This window comes from Arachis ipaensis, chromosome B9, assembly GCF_059453495.1.
Source record: "Arachis ipaensis isolate K30076 ecotype BB chromosome B9, ASM5945349v1, whole genome shotgun sequence".
In the NCBI taxonomy this organism is placed as follows: Eukaryota; Viridiplantae; Streptophyta; class Magnoliopsida; order Fabales; family Fabaceae; genus Arachis; species Arachis ipaensis.
The window spans coordinates 77,311,725-77,338,883 of NC_142444.1; the positions used below are offsets into that span (position 1 = coordinate 77,311,725).

The 27,159-nt window shown below is 38.0% G+C and overlaps 1 non-coding gene across 1 annotated transcript; it reads left to right on the forward strand.

The window, feature by feature from the left end:
- The first annotated feature begins 22,975 nt into the window (after positions 1–22,975).
- Positions 22,976–23,078, forward strand: LOC148545090 (small nucleolar RNA R71). The gene has a single exon (XR_015900492.1). It is a non-coding gene; the product is annotated as a small nucleolar RNA R71 (small nucleolar RNA).
- Positions 23,079–27,159: the final 4,081 nt, after the last annotated feature.

The window sequence follows — 27,159 nt, forward strand, 5'->3', positions numbered from 1 at the left end:
CAACTTAGGGCTTACAAAATCTCATAAATTACAAGGGTTGGAGGGTTCCTTACCTTTACCCATGAAATTGGTTGATGAAACTCACCAATGGCTCATGCTAGACCACCCGTAAACAACCAAAACCACAAAGTTTTCTCAAAACCCACAACCAAATTCAAATTTAAAGAGAAAATGAAAACTGGGTAGAGGAGAGTAAAATAATCACCACAATACCTAGATGAAATCAAAGAGAGCAAGGAGAACGACCCGTGGCCACAAAACGGAGAGAAACTTATGGTGGTTAGAAGTTTCAAGGAGGCTAGGTTTTCTCTTCTTTCCTCTCCTCTCTATTTTCGGATCTCTCTCATAAATGGGGTAATATGGTGGCTGAAAGTGTGTTTAATGATGTTATATATATGTGCACTTGGGTTCACTTGGTTCCGGTTCACTCGGTTTAGTCCGTTGGCCCAATTTTAGGCCAAAACTTCTAAGATTAGTGTTTTAATGTGCGATTTAATTATTCTTATCCCCATAACAACAAATATTTAATTTTTAACCTTTCTAACTCATAATTAATTTTCTCAACTGTAGTACCGGACAGATCTCAGTCGGTACTACCGGTGAAATTTCTAGTGCGTGTTTTTACGCATAAAATTATGTTTTCTGACTCAGAAAAGTCCACTGAGTCTAAATATCATATTTAAATTATCCGATTGCTAAATTTTCTAACCATATTCGCTCATATTTAATTTATTATTTAATTAATCACGGTTTGACCAGGTTTTACACTACCACCGTTGCCTCTGTACTCCGAAATTGCCGCCAAAAAAGGAAGAAGATGAGATCTAAAACCGTTTGTGGAGGAGCGGATTCAATGGCAGCAAGTGTAAAACCTGAATAATAAATAATTAACACATAAATTAATATTTATTCAAGAAAATAAAAAAATTGAATTTTATAGTTTAATGAGATAGAGCTAAATAAAATAAGAATTTTGATACTAATTGTAAAGAATTTGGCCAAGATTGGGCCGAACGGGAGTAACCGGGCCCGCATTGGACCCAAAGCCCAACATAACTGATGACTGAAAATTTGCACAGGACAAATTCCTTCAGCAAGTGTACCGAATAGCCAAGTAATAACTCACTGTTGAGTGAGATTAATTCCACAGTGATTGATGGATTAAGCAATTTTAATTAAGTAATTGATCTAGTTGAGCAAATATTTGATGATTGTTGTGAAATTCGCAGAATGTAAATGACATAAAAAGTAAATGACTGAAAGAAAAAGAGCTGAAAGTAAATTACTGAATGATAAAGAGAAGAAAATTTAAATGACAAGGAATTAAAAGAGCTGAAACTTAAATAGCAAGAAAGTAAATGCAAGAATGTAAATGGCGATGAAAATTAAATTGCATGAAATGTAAATGGGCTTCAGGTGCTGGGAATCAAAGATAACAAGAAACTTAAAGCAATTGAAAGGAAAAGCAACAATGGGTGAGATTCATTAGGGATTGGAGATATTATAATCCTTCATGAATCAATGGGTCTCAACTTTATTCTCAATCATATGAAGTAAATCTATGGCAAATTGTAATTAATTGAGTTCAAATTCCTTGAAAACCCAATTTCTCTTAACACAACCAATTCCTAACTCCTTGATCTAATTATTCATGAGAAGAGGTTAAGTTCAATTCTCTTATCCATAAGCTACACAAGCTCTTAGGATCTCAATTCAAACTAGGAATTTGTTGATCAAAAGAGTTATGAGAGAAAGAGCTTCAAAATGATTTCTATGATTCCCCTTCCGAGGCTCACATAGAAATTCAAATGGATCTAAACCCCCTTCCGATAGTGAATAGATCTATTAAGCACAGAAGTTATCTCTTAGCTACAACAAGCGGATTGAGAAGAAGAAAAATTTTCTTAATTTATTTGAATTACAACAGAGCTCCACCCCCTAATGATGTGGGGTTTATTTCATCATTGCTCTTGAAAACTTAGAAAGAAAAAGAAAGTACATGAAAAGTAACTAAGTACATAGAAGAAGGAAAATTGATTCAGAGTTTCCCAATTGGGATCCTCTTCTATTAGAGTGCGTAATCCCCTTTCAAGTCCGTAATCCACTTGGATGTGGGCACTTGGCCTTAGTTAAAGCAGTTAGCAAACTATTTGGGCTTTTCTCAGCTTTCTGGAAGGTATTAGCTGAAGCAGCAAAGACGTTAGGGTGGACGTTAGTGTGGATAACACTCTGTACATTGCATGGCTCGTTGACGTTAGTACTGGCGTTAGTGGCACTAACGTTGCTACTAACGCCCCAAGTCTTCCTTGCTCCACGTTATCACTGGCGTTAGTGGCATTAACGTGGCTACTAACGCCACCAATCTTGCCCTTGTCGCTGGCATTAGTGAGTGGCTAACTCCACTACTAATGCCATCAAGCTTGCCTTCCCATGTTAGTACTAGCGTTAGTGGCACTAACTTGGCCACTAACGCCAATCCTTCCTTTGAATGATGCCATTGCTGGTGTTAGTGAGTGGCTAACTTGACCACTAACGCCATTCTTCCTTGCTTCCCCTATATTATTACTGGCGTTAATGGCATTAACGTGGCCACTAACACCACTCTTCCCTTTGAAGCTGGCGTTGATACTGGCATTAGTGGCGTTAACATGGCCACTAACACCACTCCTCCCTTAGAAGTTGGCATTGATACCGGCGTTAGTCACGTTATCGTGGCCGGCCACTAACGTCACTCTTCTCCTCTCTCCTCTGCATCTTTTTGCCTATTATCAATCAAACAATTGCGTCAAAGCTTTGCTATAATCACAAGATAATACATCATTCATTGCATCAAGTAGTTATTTGCATTAATCTCATGAAAATGTGTATAATTCACAATGTTGATTAAATCAATACATGCATACATAACTCATCCAAATGCTTGCATGTCGACCAAAAAAATGCATGAAACTAATTTAAAACATACTAAAAATGGTTTGTAAAGCTAGCCAAGATGCCCTGACTTCACAACACCAAACTTAAATCTTGCTTGTCCCCAGGCAAGTAATAAAACATAAGAAAAATGAATGAGAATACAGAGAGATATGAGTCCTTATTGAGAGATTTCAAGCACTGGTTCATGGAGTTTCATGCGTGACAACTTAGGTTCATACTCTTATTGGTTTCTGGACTATAATATGCTCTTTAGGTACTAACTCTGTTACCTTCTATGAGACTCTTATTCTTTGATCCTTAGCTTAACTTTTGCTTTCTTTTTCTTCTTTCTAGAGGCTTATTACTCTATTTAGCTAAGTGCTCTGTGTTAAGGCAACTCTTTATGATGAGCTTTCAGCCAACATTCACAGACCAGTTGGTTCAAGGTGCTAGGTGTTGAAATACCCCTGAGGACTTACTTACTCAAGCCTCTCTCCTCAACACATACACATCACAGGCATATGGCTTGTAATTTTATCCCTAAAACATTGGTACCCAGCACCTCATTGGGTTACTAAGTGCTTTGTAACAAGGTTGCTCTTGATAGTGGACTCTTCGTTGACAATCCCGGGTTAGTTAACCCAAGTTGTCAAGTGATGAAGTGGTAGCATGAATCCCCACACCTTCATAATATTGTACCAGCAAGTGCACTGGTTCGTCTAGGTAATACCTGAGCGAGTTAGGGTCGATCCCACGAGGATTGTGGTTTGATGCAAGCTATGGTTATCTTCTAGGTCTTAGTCAGGAATATCAGAAGGTTGATAGATAAATATTTATGGGATTATTATAAAAGGGTGCTAATACTTTAAGGATAGAGTTGAGGATTGGAGTTGCTTTGACTTTCTGAATTAACTCTATTATCACTGTCTTCTTTGCTTGTGAATGATCTTCTTCTATGGCAGGTTGTATGTGATCAACGCCATTGGCCGTGGTCATCCGATCTGACGATGGGTGAAGTGCTAGCAGTTCATTCTCTTGGCGATCCTACTCAACGCCATAAACAAGGTCGAATCTTCCGGATTAGAGGATGCTGCTTCTTAGGATTCTAGCCTATACGATGGAGACCCTAATATCCCTGAAAATTGGCTGAACTGGTGTCTTGAGAAGTCCCCAACGAAGTCGTGAATTAATCGTCTAAGAGATGTATAGATATTGATGTTGGCTCGTGCTTTCCAGTCACATATTCAAACGAAACCAACTAGACGCGGGTGTTTGTCAGGCACGTTTGTCTTAATATGATGAACAGAGCTGATTATTCGATCATCCTATCCACCACGTTGGAGATCGAATATACATCTTAGAGATAAATCACACACGGATCGAAGAAGAAACAGTAATACTTTTATTAATTCATAGTACTCTACAGGGCTCCTCCCCTCAACCTAGGAGGTTTAGAAACTTATACTAAAGTAAAATACAAATTAAAAACGTGTATGATGGTCTATGTTATTCGAATGATTATGTAAAAATAACTTTAAATACTAAACAGATGACTAGTAAGAGTAAAATAGTCGATTCGGTGCTAAAATCCACTTCTGAGGCCCACTTGGTGAGTGGTTGGGATGAGCTTTGATGAGATCCACGTGCTATGAGGTCTCTGGGGCATAGAACGCTAGCTAGGGTGTCATCTTTTGGCGTTTGGATGCTGGTCTCTCCTTTTTGGGCGCTAGACGCCTGGAAGGGGGCAGGAAACTGGCGTTCGACGCCAGTTTTGGGCCTTGTAATCCGAAGCAAAGCATAGATTATTATATATTGCTGGAAAGCTCGGAAAGTCACCTTTCTATAGCCATTGAGACTGCTGCATTTGGACTTCTGTAACCCCAGAAAAGCTCTTCCGAATGCAAAGAGGTCAGATCCGGACAGCATTTGCAATGCTTTATCTGTCTCTGAATTAGATTTCTGCTCCAACTCCTTAATTTCAGCCAAAAAAAAAAACCTGAAATTGTACAAAAACACAAAAACTCATAGTAGAATAAAAACCTATAAAAAGTTAATAAAAACTAAATAAAACATACTAAAAACTATATGAAAGTGATGCCAAAAAGCGTATAAAATATCCGCTCATCATGAAGCATTCCTCAGAACCTAATCATCCAAGCATATCCATGTACAAAAGTGCCACAGGCACATATCTCAGGATTCAAACTATTGGTGCCTAGCTTTATTGCTTGCTCTTTTCTTTCTTTTTCGAGGATCTTTTTATTCATTTGAGTTTCATAGAATGCATATTAATCTCATACTTAAAGAGATATTCTAGCCTTTATCCTTATTAGTGAACCAACTTAGTTAGCAAATACCACCACATAACCTTAGGACCTTATTCATCTTCTACTAAGTTGGACTTTTAGTCTTCTATTTCACAACATTTTCTTTTATTGAAGCTTAGGAAACAAAGCATACAATTCAAACAAGGTGAACTGATCCAGGCATTAGATTAGGAAGCCAAAATAAAAATGAAACCTAATGCAAATGAATTATGACTAAAAGGACACTTATCAACAGGGGTACAGTTGCACTTTCAATTAACACATTTAAGCTAGAGATAGTCAAGTAACAACACAACCTTTTAGTGTCCACTTGTTTCCTTCTTGTCATCACCATCTTTAGCTTTTGTGTCCCTCTTTGTCTCTTTATATGATAGTGCATATTTCCTCTAAGAGATCGAATGACTTTCTGCAAAGATATTGAAAGTTGCTTGTTTCCCAAGCACTTGAGAGATGGTTAGCATGCATGTATGCTTGTGATTTTCTGAACTTAAGTTGGTGTGTGAACAGCAAACTTAGTTTCTTGCCTACTTCTATATGCAGCAGATTGAATACATGCAGGAAACATCATGTGCTTTTACTAAGAAAACAAACTATGAATTAGAAATTAAACAACTATTAAGTAGTTTCCATGATTGTTTGGAGTCAGTGACTAGTCATGCAATTTGGAGGGTTGCAATGTGTTTTAATGAAATCTGTGGTGGAACACCAAACTTAGCATCACACATTCACCCTTGAATTGTTCACTTATGACATCACTTTGGTGTGCAACACCAAACTTAGCTCCTTGCAATACAGAGAAATCTACTTAACTCTTTTATTGAAACAACTAAGAAAAGATAGTTACCTCTGGTTGGGTTGCCTCCCAACAAGCATTTCTTTAACGTCATTAGCTTAATGTTTGTCCTTATTAGAGAGGCTAATGATCATAGTGCCTCAACTTGTCTCCTCTGACTGTGTGCTTCCTTCCGGTATCATGTTTGATGATTTCTATGTGTTCAACTGAAAGGATCTTGCTCACAATATAGTATCCAGAAAAGTGTGGAGATATCTCCATTGATTGGTAAATTAGTATCACTTGATCTCCTAGTAAGAATCCTTCAGTTGGAATCTTCTTGTTTCACCACCTTCTTGGCACCTTCTGATGACAAGTCATCTTAGCCTAGTTTTACTAGTCTTTTTCTTTTGTTTTCAATTGAATTTATGCACCTTCTTGAGCCATAAGTAAGCCAATTAGGTAGAATTTCATGTTTCCTTTGATTCAATTAACCATGGATAAATTAATGCAATTTCATGAGATTTTGTGCTATAATTGTCATATATTATGAAAGAATAACAATCTCATGATTTTGAGCATAGCTTTGATGTGCTTGGTTGATTGATGATAGGTGAAAAGAGCTTTGAAGAAGGTTGAAGAAAGAAGAAATGACAAGGAGCAAGGGAGAACAAAAATCTTGAGTAAAATTTTGACCTCAAACTTTAGCTCAAACTTTTGGAAGAGTTGAACTCACCCTGGAGAGGAGCAAAAGCTTGCGCCAACGTTTGTCCTCAAGCTTTTAGGCAAACGTTGGCGCCACAACAAACACACCCTGGAGGAGCAAAAGCTTGCGCCAACGTTTGCCCTCAAGCTTTTAGGCAAACTTTGGCGCCACAACAAACACACCTTGGAGGAACAAAAGCTTGCGCCAACGTTTGCCCTCAAGCTTTTAGGCAAACGTTGGCGCCACAAAAGCATGAAGGGGCATACTTCCAACAAGAATAACTCGAGTTGTAGATGTCCAATTGAGATGATTCCAAGTGGGTTAGAAAGTTGACATTCAGAGCTTTCCAACCATATATAATAGTCTATATTGGGCATTGACAACGTGACAAGAGGACAAAGTAGCCCCCAAGAAGCATTCAAAAGGGATCCACGTTTGGCTCAAAGTTTGACCTCAAACTTTGGCTCAAACGTGGATGGCAGCAAGGAAGGCTAGCTGATATGAAAAGTTTGAGTAAAAGTTTGACCTCAAACTTTTACTCAATCTTTTCTGGTTCATGGCCCGCTTCACAAATGGGTTTCTCTCCAACTCCAAGAGCAATCAACAGAGGCTTTTGTCAACCCAATTCCATCAAGAGCAAAGGCCCAATTCAAATCTTGAAGATCATTTGAAGAGAGTGTATAAATAGCTTAGATTTTAAGTTTTAAAGGAAGCTTTTTCCGTTTTAGTTTTTAACGAAGTGATTTTGGGAGAGCTTTTGGTTAGAAGTTATTTTGAGATTCTGAGTCTTGGGGAAGGAGAATTGAATTCTCTTCCTCTTAGTTTTCTTGTTTTCAATTTCATTTACACTTGTCGTGAATCTTGGGTTGAAGAATTGAGGAAATTCTGTCTCAATCTCATCTTGAGATCTCTCTCTATTTTGATTTACTGCATCATTGAGAATTTGCAATTTCACTTCTTTTCTCCTACTACTTGATCTTTACTTTTCTTGCAATTGAATTTCAAATTTGGATCTAGGAAGGCATTGAGATCTAGACTTGGTTATCTAGTCTCTTGAGTCCTGAGATCTACATCTTTCAATTTTAATTTCCTTGTTTCGTTGCTACACCAAGCTTATTTTCATTTTTATTTACGATCCGGTTTAATTGAATCCATCTTTTACATTTCTGTTTGTTGAATTTTACTGTTCCTTGTTTAATTTCTGCAAATCACACTCCCAATTCCCTTTATAATTCAAGTAATTTACATTTCTTGCACTTTAAGATTCAGCCATTTACATTTCTTGCAATCTAAGTTTCTGTAATTTACATTACTTGTTCTTTAAGATTCAGCTTATTTACTTTCTGTTCTCTTTACTTTACTGCAATTATCCCTCTCCCTTTAATTTTCATGTAGTTTAGTTTCAGTCAATTACAAATCACTCAACCAAATCTTGATTCGCTTGACTAAATCAACCACTAAACTAAAATTACTCAATCCTTCAATCCCTGTGGGATCGACCTCACTCACGTGAGTTATTATTACTTGATGCGACCCGGTACACTTGCCGGTTAGATTTGTGTGTTTGGAATTCGTTTCGTTTTCCACAAAAACACCATCATTTTCCTTTCAGGATTCTTCTCTTTTTCAGGAGATTATTCATGTTTTGGTGGCTCAATGTTTGGAAGGTTCTTGTTGAAGGTCTCATATGGGGGCTTTGGTTGTAGTTCCTCCTTAACTCCTTGAACCTGTTGCACCATTTCTACTTCTTCTCTGTCTTTCAAGCATGGGATTAGAAGTTTTGGAGGTGGCTCATTGAGTGCCTCCTTCAAGTTTGGATCTCTAGCATTAACCTTCATGCATTCCTCTTCTTGAGTGGGCTCATGCAAGGTCTTGAAGACATGAAACACTAGGTGCTCATCAAGCACTCTTAGCATCAATTCTCCTTTTTTAACATCTATTAATGCTCTGCCTGTAGCTAAGAAGGGCCTCCCCAGAATGATGGGAGTGTTGAAGTCTTCTTCCATGTCTAGGATGACAAAGTCAGTTGGGAGAAAAATTTCACCACTCTTACCAGCACATTCTCTACAACCCCAAGTACTTGCTTAATGGATTTATCGGCCATTTGAAGAGCTATTTTTGTAGGTTTCAATTCATGGATTTGGAGCTTCTTCATTAGAGATAGAGGAATGAGATTCATGCTTGCACCAAGGTCACAAAATACTTTATCAGTTATCATTTTACCTATGGTACAGGGGATATAAAAGCTCCCTGGATCCTTCCTATTTCTTAGTAAATCCCTTTGGATTATGGATCTACACTCTCTGGTCATCACAACAGTTTATCCTTCATTCAAGTATCTTTTCTTTGTCAACACTTCCTTCATAAACTTAGCATACAGTGGCATCTGTTCAAGGGCTTCTATGAAAGGAATGTTGATACGGAGTATCTTAAATATCTCTAAAAATTTGGAGTACTGCTTCTCCTGGTTTTCTCCCTTGAACCTTTGAGGATATGGAAGTTTGGGGATATATGGCTTCACCTCTTCCTTCTTCTCTTGTGCTATGGTTTAAGGATATTCTTGTCTTCTTTTGAGAGTTGTGAGTCTTTGGTCTTGTGATCCTCCTCACTTCTCCCCTCTATCTTTTCTTTTGGAGCTTCTCTGTCATGTTTTTCCTGAATGGTGGCTTCTTTTTCCATAATCTTCCCATTTCTCAATGTGATTGCCTTGCACTCCTCCCATTTTGTAGCTTTTCCTTTGTCCCTTGGGTTGTCTTCAGTGTCACTAGGGAAGGCATTTTCTCGCTTCTCACCTATCTCTGTGATTTGTTTAGCCATTTGTCCCATATGCCTTTCAAGATTTCTTATTGAGGCCTCTTGGTTTTTGAGTATCATGGCTTGATCCTTTCTTGCCATCTCTTAATTTTGGATATGTTTCTTCATCATCATCTCTAGATTAGAGATCTTTTGAGATTCTAGATGTGGTTGTACTTTGATAAACCCCAATCTTGTGGTTTATCTTGTGCTTAATTTAGAGAATTTTATCAACTTATCTCACATTTATTCAATTAAATAGCATGGTTTTGTAATTCTCCCTAAATTTATGCTTAAGTGTGAAAACATGCTTTTTAGGCCCTTAAATTGGTAATTTTATTTCACCTTTGATTCCACTAGATGCCTTGATGTGTTTGTTAGTGAATTCAGGTTTAGAAGGCTAGGAATGGATCAAAGAAGTGAAGAGAAAGGCATGCAAAGTGGAGAATTCATGGAAAAAATAAGGATTTGGAGTGCATACATCAACACGCACACGTGACAGACGCGCATGCGTGAAGATGAGGTCGTCCAGGCGACGCGTACGCATGACATTATGTGTACGCGTGACATGACGTGTACGCGTGAGAAAGAAAACTCCGGACGACGCGTACGCGTGACCCATGTGCATGTGACCTCATTAAAGTGAAAACACTGGGGGTGATTTTTGAGCTTCAAAGGCTTGAATCCAACTCATTCCGGAGTCTATTTCATGCAGAATTGAAGATTGGACAAAGGGGAGCAATTAGTTATAGGGTAGCATCATGTAGGTTAGTTTTCTAGAGAGAGAAGCTCCCTCTTCTCTCTAGAATAAGGGTTCTTAGGGTACTTTGCATCTTAGATCTAGCTTTAATTTCTTGCTTTCATCTTGTTTTTTTTTACATTTTCATGCTCTAGTAGTTTAAATCTCCTAGTTTCTCTTGCTATTTCCTTTATTTTGTTACTTTTATGTTGATGAACTCTTGCTGGATTTGGCTTTCATTTAATGCAATTCATGTTTTATGTTTCTTTATGGTTTAATTGAGTTGTTATTATTGTTTACTTGCAATCGGTAGTTGTAGATTTTATTATATTACACTTTAGTATATATCTGGAGGAATAGTTCTTGTCTTGTCGATAATTTAGAAGCTCCAGTTTCGAAGGATGTCAAATATGTTAGGAGATGCGTTCCAGCTAGCCATGGCTGTAATAAAGTGAGATGGTATTTATAGCCTAAGAAATTAAAAGCTTATAGTGCTAGAGATGAAAATATGTGGCTAGGAGAGTGCAAATTCAACTAGATTGTTCAAAGCAGTTGGAGATGGCTTTGGAAGCTCTTTATTCTGGAGAAAATTAAATTTTTCATTTGGCTCAGTCTTTATCAGGTGCTTCTAACGGAGGCCTTCCACTTTAGATTTGGAATTGCTAACTTAGATAGTTGTTCTAGATATCACAATTATCAGAAAATAGTTGAACATTGTTTGAGGGATTGTGAGAAATTTAGAGTAATTTGGTATTGTTTGGATCCTTCCTTTGTGAGTTTTGCGGCATCGAGCAGTTTTGAAGCCTGGTTCGGAAGGCTATAATTGGAAAGGAATTTTTGTTTTGCGTGGACTTATGTGGATCTAAAGGTATGACTACAATGATATTTTTTATTCTTCCTTGCAATTTACCATGCTTTTCTTTTATGCCTTCCAACTGTTTGACAAAATGCTTGGTTAGATGTTAGAATAGATTTTTGAGCATTCTTCACTTGAAAAGAGAAATTAGGTGATCTTGAGTCATGAATACCCAACTCATGTTGGTGATTGATGAGCAGATAATTCATACCCTTTTGGCATTGTTTTTACATAGTTTTTAGTATGTTTTAGTTATTTTTTATTAAAATTTTATTAGTTTTTATTCAAAAATCACATTTCTGGACTTTACTATGAGTTTGTGTGTTTTTTTGTAATTTTTGGGTATTTTCTGGCTGAAATTGAGGGACCTGAGCAAAAATCTGATTCAGAGGCTGAGAAAGGACTGTATATGCTGTTAAATTCTGACCCTCCTGCACTCGAAGTAGATTTTATAGAGCTACAGAAACCCAATTGGTGCACTCGTAATTGCGTTGGAAAGTAGACATCTTGGGCTTTCCAGAAATATATAATAGTCCATACTTTGCTCGAGATTTGATGGCCCAAACTGGCGTTAAAATCTAGCCAAAAACTTTCTGGCGTAAAACGCCAGAATTGACACATTTCTTGGCGTTTTACGCCCATTCTGGAACCCAGGGTGGCGTTTAACTCCAACCTGAGGCATATGCACGTGAAAGCTTGAGAGCTCAGCCCAAGCACTCACCAAGTGGGTCCCGGAAGTGGATATCTGTACTTAGTTACTCATTTTCTGTAAACCTAAGTTACTAGTCTAGTATAAAAACTACTTTTAGAGATTCATTTTGTAACTTATGACATTTTACACTTCATATTGTATCTTCTATGGCATGAGACTTTAAACCCCATAGGTGGGGGTGAGGAGCTCTGCTGTGTTTCAATGGATTAATGCAATTACTATTGTTTTCTATTCAATCATGCTTGATTCTATTCTAAGATACTCACTCGTACTTCAATATAGAGAATATGATGATCCGTGACACTCATCATTATCCTCAATCTATGAACGCATACCTGACAACCACTCCCATTTTATCTGAGCTCAACGTAGTCATTGGGCGACAGCTTGAGTGTGTATCTCTTGGGTTTCTAATCTACAGACCGAGTCCAGAGGTTAGAACCTTCGTGGTATAGGCTAGAACCAATTGGCAGCATTCCTGAGATCCGGAAAGTCTAAACCTTGTCTGTGGTATTCCGAGTAGGATCCAGGAAGGGATGACTTTGACGAGCTTCAAACTCACGAATGTTGGGTGCAGTGACAGTGTGCAAAAGGACAAGGGTCCTATTCCGACGCTAGTGAGAACCGACAGATGATTAGCAGTGCAATAGCTGTATGATGAGCGGATAATTTATACGCTTTTTGACATTGTTTTTAGTATGTTTTTAGTAGGATCTAGTTACTTTTAGGGATGTTTTTAATAGATTTTGTGTTAAATTCACATTTCTGGACTTTACTATGAGTTTGTGTGTTTTTCTGTGATTTTAGGTATTTTCTGGCTGAAATTGAGGGACTTGAGCAGAAATCAGATTCAGAGGTTGAAAAAGGACTGCTGATGCTGTTGGATTCTGACCTCCCTGCACTCAAAGTGGATTTTCTGGAGCTACAGAACTCGAAATGGCGCGCTTCCAATTGCGTTGGAAAGTAGACATCCAGGGCTTTCCAGAAATGTATAATAGTCCATACTTTGGCAAAGAATTGACGACGTAAACCGGCGTTCAACGCCAGCTTTCTACCCAAATCTAGCGTCCAGCGCCAGAAAAGGATCCAAAACCAGAGTTGAACGCCCAAACTGGCACAAAAACTGGCGTTCAACTCCACAAATGGCCTCTGCACGTGCCACACTTAAGCTCAGCCCAAACACACACCAAGTGGGCCCCGGAAGTGGATTTATGCATCAATTACTTACTCATGTAAACCCTAGTGACTAGTTTATTATAAATAGGACCTTTTACTATTGTATTAGGCATCTTTTGATCAGCTTAGGATCTTAGGATCATCTTTGGACGTCTGGTTCTTAGATCAGAGGGGCTGGCCATCTCGGCCATGCCTGGACCTTCACTTATGTATTTTCATACGGTAGAGTTTCTACACTCCATAGATTAAGGTGTGGAGCTCTGCTGTTCCTCAAAGATTAATGCAAAGTACTACTGTTTTCTATTCAATTCTTCTTATTTCTCTTCTAAGATATCCATTCGCACCCAAGAACGTGATGAAGGTGATGATTATGTGTGACGCTCATCATCCTTCTCCCTTATGAACGCGTGCCTGACAAACACTTCTGTTCTACATGAATTAAGCTAGAATGAGTATCTCTTAGATCTCCTAACCAGAATCTTCGTGGCGTAAGCTAGAATGATGGCGGCATTCAAGAGAATCCGGAAGGTCTAAACCTTGTCTGTGGTATTCTGAGTAGGATTCAATGATTGAATGACTGTGACGAGCTTCAAACTCGCGATTGTTGGGCGTTAGTGACAGACGCAAAAGGAGGGTGAATCCTATTCCAGCATGATCGAGAACCGACAGATGAATAGCCGTGCCATGACAGGGTGCGTGAGCATATGATTCACTGAGAGGAGGGGATGTAGCCACTGACAACGGTGATGCCCTTGCATACAGCCAGCCATGGAAAGGAGTGAGACTGATTGGATGAAGATAGCAGGAAAGCAGAGGTTCAGAGGAACGAAAAGCATCTTCATTCGCTTATCTGAAATCCCTGCCAATGAATCTACATAAGTATCTCTATCCCTTTTATTGTTTATTTTAATCTAATAAAGTATCATGTTTAAATCCGCCTGACTGAGATTTACAAGGTGACCATAGCTTGCTTCAAGCCAACAATCTCTGTGGGATCGACCCTTACTCGCGTAAGGTTTATTACTTGGACGACCCAGTACACTTGCTGGTTAGTTGAACGGAGTTGTGATCACACGTGCCATTACCAGGGATTATTAAGATCCCAATTCATTACACCATGATCTCTTTGGGGTATTTTTGATTTCATACAAATACAAAGAGACTAACTTTGAGGATCACAATTTCGTCCACCAAGTTTTTGGCGCCGTTGCCGGGGATTGTTCGAGTTTGGACAACTGACGGTTCATCTTGTTGCTCAGATTGGGTAACTTTCTTTTCGTTTTCTTTTCAAAAATTTTTCTTTTGTTTTCGAAAAAAAAAAAAAAATTTGTTTTCAAAAATAAATTATTCTATGTCTTCAGAATTTTTAAGAATGAATTCTAGTGTTTCATGAAGCATGATTGAAGCCTGGCTGGCTGTAAAGCCATGTCTCAATCCTTATACCCAAGAGAAGAGCTTCTTTATCTTTCTTAGCCAATTGGCTGTTGAATGTAGGGAATGTCAGGCGTGTCATGTCTGAGTTACATACTAAAGCTTGGCTGGCTTTTAAGCCATGCCTGACCCTTTGATTGGAGCTTTGTAGCATAAGATTCCTGGAATTCATATTAAAAATTTTGAATCCTTATTTTTCTTTTTTTTTAAATAATTTTCGAAAAATATAAGTTAAAAATCCAAAAAAATCATAAAATCATAAAAATAAAAAATATTTCATGTTTCTTGTTTGAGTCTTGAGTCATATCATAAGTTTGGTGTCACTTGCATATGCATCTTGCATTTTTTCGAAAATATCATGCATTCATAGTATTCTTCATGATCTTCAAGTTGTTCTTGGTAAGTCTTCTTGTTTGATCTTGATGATTTTTTGTTTTGTTTCTTTTCATGTTTATCATATGCATTCTTGAATTCTTAGTGCGTAAGCATTAAAGAATTCTAAGTTTGGTGTCTTGCATGTCTTATTTGCATAAAAAATTTTTCAAAATTGTGTCTATGATGTTCATCTTGGCATTCAAAGTGTTCTTGGTGTTCATCTTGACATTCATAGCATTCTTACATGCATCACATGTTTTGATCTAAAAATTTCATGCATTGCATATTTTTCATGTTTTTCATAAAAATTTCAAAAATAAAAAAAAATATATATATATATATCTTTCCCTTTTTCTCTCATCAAATTCGAAAATTTGAGTTGACTTTTTCAAAAATTTTTAAAAATTAAGTTGTTGCCAATGAGTCAAATCAAATTTTCAATTTGAAAATCTTATCTTTTTCAAAATCTTTTTCAAAAATCAAATCTTTTTCAAAATCCTTAGTTATTTTCGAAAATTCTAAAAATATTTTTCAAAAATCTTTTTCTTATTTTTATATAAAATTTTCGAAAATAACTAATCAATTAATGTTTTGATTCAAAAATTTGAAGTTTGTTACTTGCTTGTTAAGAAAGATTCAAACTTTAAGTCCTAGAATCATATCTTGTGATTTCTTATGAATCAAGTCATTAATTGTGATTTTAAAAATCAAATCTTTTTCAAAAACTAATTTCTATCATATCTTTTTAAAAATATCTTCTTATCTTATCTTTTTCAAAAATATCTTTTCAAAATATCTTTTCAAACCTCCTAACTTCTTATCTTTTCAAAATTTGTTTCAACTAACTAACTAACTTTTTGTTTGTTTCTTAACTTTTTCAAAACTACCTAACTAACTCTCTCTCTCTAATTTTCGAAAATATCTCCCCTTTTTCAAAAATTTCTTTTTTATTAACTAATTATTTTTATTTTTTATTTTTATTTCAAAAATTTTCGAAAAATACTAACAAATTTTCAAAAACCAATTTTCAAAAATCACTAACTCCTTTTCAAAATAATTTTCGAAAATTATACCTCCCACATCCTATTCTATTTATTCATTCATATCCTAACATCTCATCTCACATCTCTTCCATTCTCACAGTTGTGCTTCTTCCTTTACATCACATTCTTTATCTCCCCCTCTTCTTCCACTCACAAAGGGATCCCTATACTGTGGTATAAAGGATCCCTATCATTATTATCATTTTTCTGTCCATTCTTCCTTGTATTATGAGCAGGAGCAAGGATAAGAACATTCTTGTGGAAGCAGATCCAGAACCTGAAAGGACTCTGAAGAGAAAATTAAGAGAAGCTAAAATACAACAATCCAGAGATAATCTTTCAAAAATTTTCGAACAGGCAGAGGAGATGGCAGCCGAAAATAATAATAATGTAAGGAAGATGCTTGGTGACTTTACTGCACCTAATTCCAATTTACATGGAAGAAGCATCTCCATTCCTGCCATTGGAGCAAACAACTTTGAGCTGAAACCTCAATTAGTTTCTCTGAAGCAGCAGAACTGCAAGTTTCATGGACTTCCATCTGAAGATCCTTTTCAGTTCTTAACTGAATTCTTGCAGATATGTGATACTGTTAAGACTAATGGAATAGATCCTGAAGTCTACAGGCTCATGCTTTTCCCTTTTGCTGTAAGAGACAGAGCTAGATTATGGTTGGATTCTCAACCTAAAGACAGCCTGAACTCTTGGGATAAGCTGGTCACGGCTTTCTTAGCCAAGTACTTTCCTCCTCAAAAGCTGAGCAAGCTTAGAGCTGATGTTCAAACCTTCAGACAGAAAGAAGGTGAATCACTCTATGAAGCTTGGGAAAGATACAAATAGTTGACCAAAAAGTGTCCTTCTGACATGCTTTCAGAATGGACCATCCTGGATATATTCTATGATGGTCTGTCTGAGTTATCTAAGATGTCACTGGACACTTCTGCAGGTGGATCCATTCACCTAAAGAAAACGCCTGCAGAAGCTCAAGAACTCATTGACATGGTTGCTAATAACCAGTTCATGTACACTTCTGAAAGGAATCCTGTGAATAATGGGACGCCTATGAAGAAGGGAGTTCTTGAAGTTGATACTCTGAATGCCATATTGGCTCAGAATAAAATATTGACTCAGCAAGTCAATATGATTTCTCAGAGTCTGCATGGAATGCAAGCTGCATCCAACAGTACTGATGTGCATAAACTTGATATGCTACGATTTAGGAAATTGCACGATCGGCAAAATTCCTTCCGGCAAGTGCACCGGTTATCGTCAAGTAAAAACTCACAATAGAGTGAGGTCGAATCCCACAAGGATTGGTTGAGTGAGCAATTCGGATTAGAAGTATGTTCTAGTTGAGCGGAATCAAGATTTAGATGAGAATTGCGGAATGTAAAATTGCATGAATTAAAGAGCGAGAAGCTAAATTGCTGAAATTAAAAGGGATGGGGGTGATTGCATGAATTTAATTGCAGAATGTAAAGAGAAATTGGTAAATTAGGAATGGGGAGTTCATTGGGTGTTAGGAGATATTGAGATCTCCGAATCAAAACAACTTTTATCCCTTCCTCAACCAATGCATTCATTGAATTTTGCTTGGCAATCTTATATGATTGGATCCCAATCCCTTGGCTCACCAATTCTCTCTAAAAACAAACAAATTCCCAATCCCTTGGTTTAAATGTTCATAAGAAGAGATGATGCTCGATCACTGATTATACCACACAGTTTCATGAACCACAATCTGGTAGGATTACATGTCACAATATCCATCCAAACCCCAATCCAATTCACTGTGAGAAAGCTTCTCTAGCAAGAATCCTCCATTCCTTTCCCAAGGTTCCGAAGGATTCCAATTATGGGTAGTTTCTTTCCCAAGACAGCTACCCAATGGAATTAGATCGAGAAGCTTTCTAACAAAATTCAAGAGAAAAGATTGAAGAAGAAGATAAAACTATTATTGATTCATTGAATTACAATAGAGCTCCCTAACCCAATGAAAGGGGTTTAGTGAGTCATAGCTCTGAATTCAATTACAAAACTAAAAGAAAATGATCCAAAGTTCTCCGTGTCAAAAAAAAAAGTTCTAACTAACTTAAATTCTATCCTATTTATACACTTTCTAAATTGAGCTTCTGTTGTGTTTCTTGGGCTTTGAGGCCTTTCCCTGATTTCCTTTTGCTTTGGGTTTATAGTCCATAATCCTGATGAGGCAGTGATCCAATTCTGTAACATTCATTGAGCAAACATAGTGATAAACAAGTAATGACACAAGACTCAACAAATTGAAGCTCCAGACTCATCAATTCTTCAGGCCCAATCCCATAAACCATGATATTCAATTGGGTTTCATACCATAATACGTTTAAGTTAATGTTTGTGCTCAAATGCTAACTTAAACTTCAATATATTTGGCCCAGAAATCCTTTCAAAAAGTGGCGTTTAAGTTGAAGTTTAAGTTTTAGTTTAAGGTTAAACTGAAACTTAAACGTGGAAATGGAAGAAAGCAACCCAGGAGTGTGAAATGTCGAACACGTTTAAGCTTCAGTTTAAGGTTAAACTGAAGCTTAAACGTGGAAATGAAGAAAGCAACCCTGGAGGAGCAATTGGGTTGAACACGTTTAAGCTTCAGTTTAAGGTTAAACTGAAGCTTAAACGTGGAAATGAGAAAGCAACCCTGGAGGAGAGAAATATTCGAACACGTTTAAGCTCCAGTTTAACCTTAAACTGGAGCTTAAACGTGGAAATGCTCCTGGTGCCTTTCTTACTTCTGGCGTTTAACCTCCAGTTTAAGGTTAAACTGGAGGTTAAACGTGGAAATGCTTCCTGGTGAGAAATTGTGTCGAACACGTTTAAGCTCCAGTTTAAGGTTAAACTGGAGCTTAAACGTGGAAATGCTCCCTTGGTGAAATTCTCATTCTGGCGTTTAACTTCCAGTTTAAGGTTAAACTGGAGGTTAAACGCCAGTTCCAGCATTTCTTAGCCTTCATGATTCTGGCGTTTAAGCTCCAGTTTAGGCTTAAACTGGAACTTAAACGCCATTTCCAGCATTATATGGTTTGGTAGTTTAAGTTCCAGTTTAAGCTTAAACTGGAACTTAAACTCCACATGTGATATTCAAGCTTCCTTTATTGATTTTGTTGCTTCCTTGCCTAGCCTCTTCTTCCCTGAAATCATCCAAACAATTGCATCAAAGTCTTGCAAAATTTCATGAGAAATCTTCCATTCATAGCATTCAAGTAATATAACTAAAAACTCATGGAATTTGCATCAAAATCATACTGTTTGGATGGTTCATTGCTTTGTTATTCATTTAACCATTCTTGGTTACTTTAAACTCAAGAAAATGCATAAAACAACTAAAACTAACAGAAAAATGCTAGTGAAACTAGCCTAAGATGCCTTGGCATCACAACACCAAACTTAATACTTGCTTGTCCCTAAGCAAGTCCTCAGTTATTTGAGAAGAAAGTATGAAACAGAAAGCAATTACATTGGCTATATTAGCAAGCATTTGAAGTTCATCAAAAGGGTTTTATGCAGAAAGTTGCAGCATCACTTTTTCATTCTTATCAGGTAAGATTATCACTTTTTCATTGCATCCATCAAACACTGCTATGGCCTCTTGTTATTCTTATGTCCTTGGCACTTTTCTCTTCTTTGTTTTTCTTTTCTTTTTCTTAGAGCTCCTTTGCTCCTTGTTTGCTTAGTGTCATGTGTTGCACAAGCCTTTGGCATTTTCTTTTTCTTATCAGTGCACTACACATATCCACTCCAGGCATTTTAGTTCACATTTCTTCTTGAGACATTGGTGCCCAGCACCTCTTTGTGTGACTAAATGTTTTGTATTTAGGTTGCTCTTGATAATGGACTTTTGGTTGATAATCCCGGGTTAGTTAACCCAAGTTACCAAGTGTTGAAACACTCCTCAGAACCTATTCATCCAAGCATATCCTTAATACATAAACACCACAGGCATTTGTCTCAGAAGTTCAAACCATTGGTGCCTAGCTTATTTTCTCAATTTTTTTTTGCTTTTTGGTTGCCCTTTTTCAGTGGCTTTTTCTTCTTCTTTTTCTTTCTTTTTCATGGCCAAAGACATTTATTCATTAAGATCCATAGACAGTTTTCAATTTCTACACAAAAAATGATAATTCTACACTCTATTTCCAGTGATCCGACTAAACAATCAAGCATGCATACCACCACTTAATTCTACTTGATTTGTCACTAATTGAGCCAAGTTACTTTTGTTCAAACTTTTCTTTTATTTTTGGAAACAGAACAAGCATGGCAAGCATTTGTTTAAGAAGGTGAAGTTATATCCAAACATCTAGGCATTCACTTTATTCAAAGCAGTAAACAGACACTCATACTAAAAACTTCACATTCCAGAAAGATTCAACAATTACAGTTTTAACCAGAACAAGCATGCTTTTGTTTGCTTTTAAAGAATGGTCAAGGAACACCACCACCTTGTGAAATTTCTTGTTTTCTCTTTGTTGCCAGGAAACAATTTGATTTCTCCTTCTTCTCCTAATTGTTGCTTCATGTTCTTTCTCAGATCCTTGTTTCCTTTCCTGCAAAGAGTGATGAAGTTGCTTGCTTCTCAAGCACTTGAGTGGTTAGCTCAACTATGTATGGGCAAGTGTCTGAGTCTTAAGTTGGTGTGTGAACACCAAACTTAGTCTCCTACTTACTCCTCTGCTCTTTGAGTCCTTGAATTCTCCTTGGAATGAAGTTGCTGCTAAGGATTTTAAGCATTCCTGTGATTGCTTAGAATGGTTGTTCCTTTCATATAATTCAAAGGTTGTTGTGTTCAGTTGATCTGTGTGGTGGAACACCAAACTTAGAGTCACACATTCCCCTTTGAATTATTGATCCACGAATTCATTGTTTGGTGTGAAACACCAAACTTAATTCTTTGCAATGCACAGAAACTGCTTCACCTTTTTATTGAAACAAATAAAAGAAACAGCAAGGGAGTATTACCTCAGGTTGGGTTGCCTCCCAACAAGCGCTTCTTTAACGTCATTAGCTTGACGGTTGTCCCTTGTTAGGGTGGATTGTAGTGCTTGATGTCTTCTCCTCTCACTATGAAAACGTCCCCATTTGATTCCTTCATGACTTCTAAATGTTCCATAGAAAGAACTTTCCTGATTGTGAACACTTGAGGGAGCTGGGAAGGAATGGTTTTGAGGCCAGGTGGGATTAGCAGATAATGACTTGATATCACTTTATCTCCCGGAGAGAAACCTTCAGTGGGAATTTTCTTGTTTCTCCACCCTCTTGGCAATTTCTTTACAATTCTTCCCTTTCTCTTGAGGATTTCTTCATTGACCCTTATGCCAGGAGGATCCTTCTGATCTATTTCTATTGATTCTTGTGGCTTTAACTCTTGCAATTCTTGTTTGCCTTCCAAGGACTGTTTCAGAGTTTCAGCTGCTGGATTGCTTTCCTCCAAACACAGATGGCTACTATCATCCTTAGGCTTTTCAGGTTCTGGTTCAGGCTCAGATGCAGGTTTGAAAACATTGAAAATGAGCTGTTCATCATGTATTCTCAAGATTAGCTCTCCTTGTTCTACATCTATGAGCGCTCTAGCAGTGGCTAGAAATGGCCTTCCCAGAATGATAGGGTGTAGGTAGCTTTCCTCCATGTCCAAAATGACAAAGTCTGTGGGGAAGAAATAATTTCCCACTTTCACCAGCACATTCTCAACTACCCCTTCAGCTTGCTTCTGAGTTTTGTCAGCCAGTTGTATGATTACATCAGTGGATCTCACCTCATTCAGTTGTAGCCTCTTCATAAGACTCAGAGGCATCACATTTATGCTAGCTCCTAGATCACAGAATCCTTTGTCAATTTTTGTTTCCCCTATGATGCAGGGGATATGAAAACTTCCTGGGTCTGTTTTCTTAGAGACTATGTCCTTCTTGATGAGGGCACTGCATTCATTATTACAGTTTGTCCTCCCTTCAAAACTCTTTTCTTGCTCAGCAATTCCTTTAAATACTTGATATGTGTAGGCATCTGCTGGAGAATCTCAAGGAAGGGAATATTGATATGGAGAGACTTAAATGTCTCTAAAAACCTTGAATAGGTTTTCCCTTTTTCACCTCCTCCTAACCTCTGAGGAAATGGTGCTTTTGGTTGGTATGTTTCCAGCATGCCTTTTTGTAGATCCTTGGCTTGCTCCGTTTCACTTTCCTGCTTAGCTTCTTCCACACCTTCCTTCAAGATTTCTGGCTCCTGTTCTGAGGGTCTGATTCCTTCTTCTTCTGAGACTTCCTTCAATATGGTGATGGCCTTGCATTCTTCCCATCTCACTCCCTTTTGTTCCCCTTTAGGATTCTTTTCTGTGTCACTAGGGAACACTGCAGTTGACTTGGGGGCCTGTTGAGATAGCTCTCCTACTTGAGACTCCATCCTCTTGAGTTTTTCACCATGGTTCCTTAAGGTAGATCTCACATCATCCCTAAAGCTTTTCAACTCACTTATGTCCTGACCCATGTTTGCCAGCATTCCTTCTATCCTGTTTAATTGATCTTGAAATTGTTGGTTCGGATTAGGTTGGGTAGGTTGATTATTTTGGCCATGATATGATGGTTGGGAGTAAGTGTTTTGTGTGGCTTAGTATGATCTTTGGTTGGAGTTTTGGTATGTGGACTTGTTATGTTGGTTTTGCTGGTTTCCCCACCCAAAGTTTGGGTGGTTTTTCCAGCCTGGGTTGTAAGTGTTGGAATGTGGATCATATGGTTGCCTTTGTTGATTTCCTACATAATTGGCCTCTTCCCAATCACCTCCTTCAGTGCTTACTTCCTCTTGATCTTGTGTGTGTATTGCAGCCACTTGCTTTGTTTCTAATTTCCTGGTGAGCTCTGCTAGTTGCTTGGCAAACACCTTGTTTTGGGCTAAAATTGTATCAACATGGTTCAGCTCCATGACTCCCTTAGTGTTGTGTCTCTCTGAAGCATAGTAGTACTCATTCTCAACCACTGTCTCAATCACTTCAATGGCTTCTTCCACAGTCTTTTTCCTGTTCAATGAACCTCCTGATGAATGGTCTACAGCCTTCCTTGATTCATAAGAAAGTCCATCATAGAAAATATGCAATTGCACCCAGTCATGGAACATGTCTGGTGGGCATTTCCTTGTCAAATCCTTGAATCTCTCCCATGCCTCGTAGAGAGTTTCACCATCTTGTTGTCTAAAGGTCTGAACCTCAGATCGAAGCCATTGACCTTTTGTGGGGGGTAGAAACGTGCCAGAAACTTGCTTTCCACCTCATCCCAGGTTGTTAGGCTCCCCCTTGGGAATGATTCCAGCCACTTAGCTGCCTTGTCCCTAAGTGAAAATGGGAACAAGAGCAATTTATAGGTATCTTCCTGGACTCCATTGGACTTCACAGTGTCGCAAATTCTCAGGAATTTTGTGAGATGTTGGTTTGGATCTTCATTAGCACTCCCACCAAATGAACAATGATCCTCCACAAGTGATATTAGCTGTGGTTTGAGTTCAAAATTGTTGGCCTGAATGGGTGGTTTCTGAATGCTGCTACCACAATTCCCAGAGGTTGGGTTTATGTATGAACCAAGAACCCTCCTCTCAGGAATGGCATTGTTTCCATCAGCCCTCTCATGGTTGTGAACTTCTCTATCCATGTTGAGATCTAAAGCTTCCTCAAAATTGTCCTCAGATTCTCCTTCAGATTCCTCTTCTCTCAGTACTCTCTTCCCTCTTGCTTCCCTTCTAAGTCTATGAAGGGTCCTCTCTGGTTCGGTATATGGAGGAGTTGATGTCTCTCCTCTCCTACCTGTCATACAAGAACACAGCACAGGCACCAAACAAGTGAAATACTCTTGGTTAATGGAAGAGTATGGTTAGAGCAGTTGAGGAATTAATTCAAATAGTTAGTGAGTCAGTGAGTTAGTTGCTTGAATTTAAAGGCATAAAGAAAGAAAACAAGTAACAGAGTGCAGAAGTTAAAATTCAACAAGTAACTTGAACTAAATTATCAAAACAAAAAAAATGCTCAATCTAGTTAACTTCCAATTTGAGAATTGTCAATCGAAAACCAATCCCCGGCAACGGCGCCATAAACTTGATGTGCATAAACTTGATATGCTACGATTTAGGAAATTGCACGATCGGCAAAATTCCTTCCGGCAAGTGCACTGGTTATCGTCAAGTAAAAACTCACAATAGAGTGAGGTCGAATCCCACAAGGATTGGTTGAGTGAGCAATTCGGATTAGAAGTATGTTCTAGTTGAGCGGAATCAAGATTTAGATGAGAATTGCAGAATGTAAAATTGCATGAATTAAAGAGCGAGAAGCTAAATTGCTGAAATTAAAAGGGATGGGGGTGATTGCATGAATTTAATTGCAGAATGTAAAGAGAAATTGGTAAATCAGGAATGGGGAGTTCATTGGGTGTTAGGAGATATTGAGATCTCCGAATCAAAACAACTTTTATCCCTTCCTCAACCAATGCATTCATTGAATTTTGCTTGGCAATCTTATATGATTGGATCCCAATCCCTTGGCTCACCAATTCTCTCTAAAAACAAACAAATTCCCAATCCCTTGGTTTAAATGTTCATAAGAAGAGATGATGCTCGATCACTGATTATACCACACAGTTTCATGAACCACAATCTGGTAGGATTACATGTCACAATATCCATCCAAACCCCAATCCAATTCACTGTGAGAAAGCTTCTCTAGCATGAATCCTCCATTCCTTTCCCAAGGTTCCGAAGGATTCCAATTATGGGTAGTTTCTTTCCCAAGACAACTACCCAATGGAATTAGATCGAGAAGCTTTCTAACAAAATTCAAGAGAAAAGATTGAAGAAGAAGATAAAACTATTATTGATTCATTGAATTACAATAGAGCTCCCTAACCCAATGAAAGGGGTTTAGTGAGTCATAGCTCTGAATTCAATTACAAAACTAAAAGAAAATGATCCAAAGTTCTCCGTGTCAAAAAAAAAGTTCTAACTAACTTAAATTCTATCCTATTTATACACTTTCTAAATTGAGCTTCTGTTGTGTTTCTTGGGCTTTGAGGCCTTTCCCTGATTTCCTTTTGCTTTGGGTTTATGGTCCATAATCCTGATGAGGCAGTGATCCAATTCTGTAACATTCATTGAGCAAACTTAGTGATAAACAAGTAATGACACAAGACTCAACAAATTGAAGCTCCAGACTCATCAATTCTTCAGGCCCAATCCCATAAACCATGATATTCAATTGGGTTTCATACCATAATACGTTTAAGTTAATGTTTGTGCTCAAATGCTAACTTAAACTTCAATATATTTGGCCCAGAAATCCTTTCAAAAAGTGGCGTTTAAGTTGAAGTTTAAGTTTTAGTTTAAGGTTAAACTGAAACTTAAACGTGGAAATGGAAGAAAGCAACCCAGGAGTGTGAAATGTCGAACACGTTTAAGCTTCAGTTTAAGGTTAAACTGAAGCTTAAACGTGGAAATGAAGAAAGCAACCCTGGAGGAGCAATTGGGTCGAACACGTTTAAGCTTCAGTTTAAGGTTAAACTGAAGCTTAAACGTGGAAATGAGAAAGCAACCCTGGAGGAGAGAAATAGTCGAACACGTTTAAGCTCCAGTTTAACCTTAAACTGGAGCTTAAACGTGGAAATGCTCCTGGTGCCTTTCTTACTTCTGGCGTTTAACCTCCAGTTTAAGGTTAAACTGGAGGTTAAACGTGGAAATGCTTCCTGGTGAGAAATTGTGTCGAACACGTTTAAGCTCCAGTTTAAGGTTAAACTGGAGCTTAAACGTGGAAATGCTCCCTTGGTGAAATTCTCATTCTGGCGTTTAACTTCCAGTTTAAGGTTAAACTGGAGGTTAAACGCCAGTTCCAGCATTTCTTAGCCTTCATGATTCTGGCGTTTAAGCTCTAGTTTAGGCTTAAACTGGAACTTAAACGCCATTTCTAGCATTATATGGTTTGGTAGTTTAAGTTCCAGTTTAAGCTTAAACTGGAACTTAAACTCCACATGTGATATTCAAGCTTCCTTTATTGATTTTGTTGCTTCCTTGCCTAGCCTCTTCTTCCCTGAAATCATCCAAACAATTGCATCAAAGTCTTGCAAAATTTCATGAGAAATCTTCCATTCATAGCATTCAAGTAATATAACTAAAAACTCATGGAATTTGCATCAAAATCATACTGTTTGGATGGTTCATTGCTTTGTTATTCATTTAACCATTCTTGGTTACTTTAAGCTCAAGAAAATGCATAAAACAACTAAAACTAACAGAAAAATGCTAGTGAAACTAGCCTAAGATGCCTTGGCATCAAGTACTCAAGAGGCATCTTCTGAAGAAGAAGCTTATGATCCTGAGAACCCTGCAATAGCAGAGGTAAATTACTTAGGTGAACCTTATGGAAACACCTATAACTCAACATGGAGAAATCATCCAAATTTCTCATGGAAGGATCAGAAGCCCCAACAAGGCTTTAATAATGGTGGAAGAAACAGGTTTAGCAATAGCAAGCCTTTTCCATCATCAACTCAGCAACAGACAGAGAACTCTGAACAAAATGCTTCTAATTTAGCAAATCTAGTCTCTGATCTATCTAAAGCCACTGTAAGTTTCATGAATGAAACAAGATCTTCCATTAGAAATCTGGAAGCACAAGTGGGCCAGCTGAGTAAAAGGATCACTGAAATCCCTCCTAGTACTCTCCCAAGCAATACAGAAGAGAATCCAAAAGGAGAGTGCAAGGCCATTGACATAAGCGCCATGGCCGAACCTGAGAGGAGAGGAGAGGACGTGAATCCCAAGGAGGAAGACCTCCAGGGACGTCCAGTGATCAATAAGGAGCTTCCCTCTAGGGAACCAAAGGACTCTGAGGCTCATCTAGAGACCATGGAGATCCCATTGAACCTCCTTATGCCCTTCATGAGCTCTGATGAGTATTCCTCTTCTGAAGAGAAGGAGGATGTTACTGAAGAGCAAACTGCCAAGTTTCTTGGTGCAATCATGAAGCTGAATGCCAAACTATTTGGCATTGATACTTGGGAAGCTGAGCCTCCCTTGTTCATCAATGAACTAAGTGATCTGGATCAACTGACATTGCCTCAGAAGAGACAGGATCCTGGAAAGTTCATAATACCCTGTACCATAGGCACCATAATCTTTAAGGCTCTATGTGACCTTGGTTCAGGAATAAACCTCATGCCCCTCTCTGTAATAGAGAAACTGGGAATCTATGGGGTGCAAGCTGCTAAAATCTCATTAGAGATGGCAGACAGCTCAAGAAGACAGGCTCATGGACAAGTAGAAGAT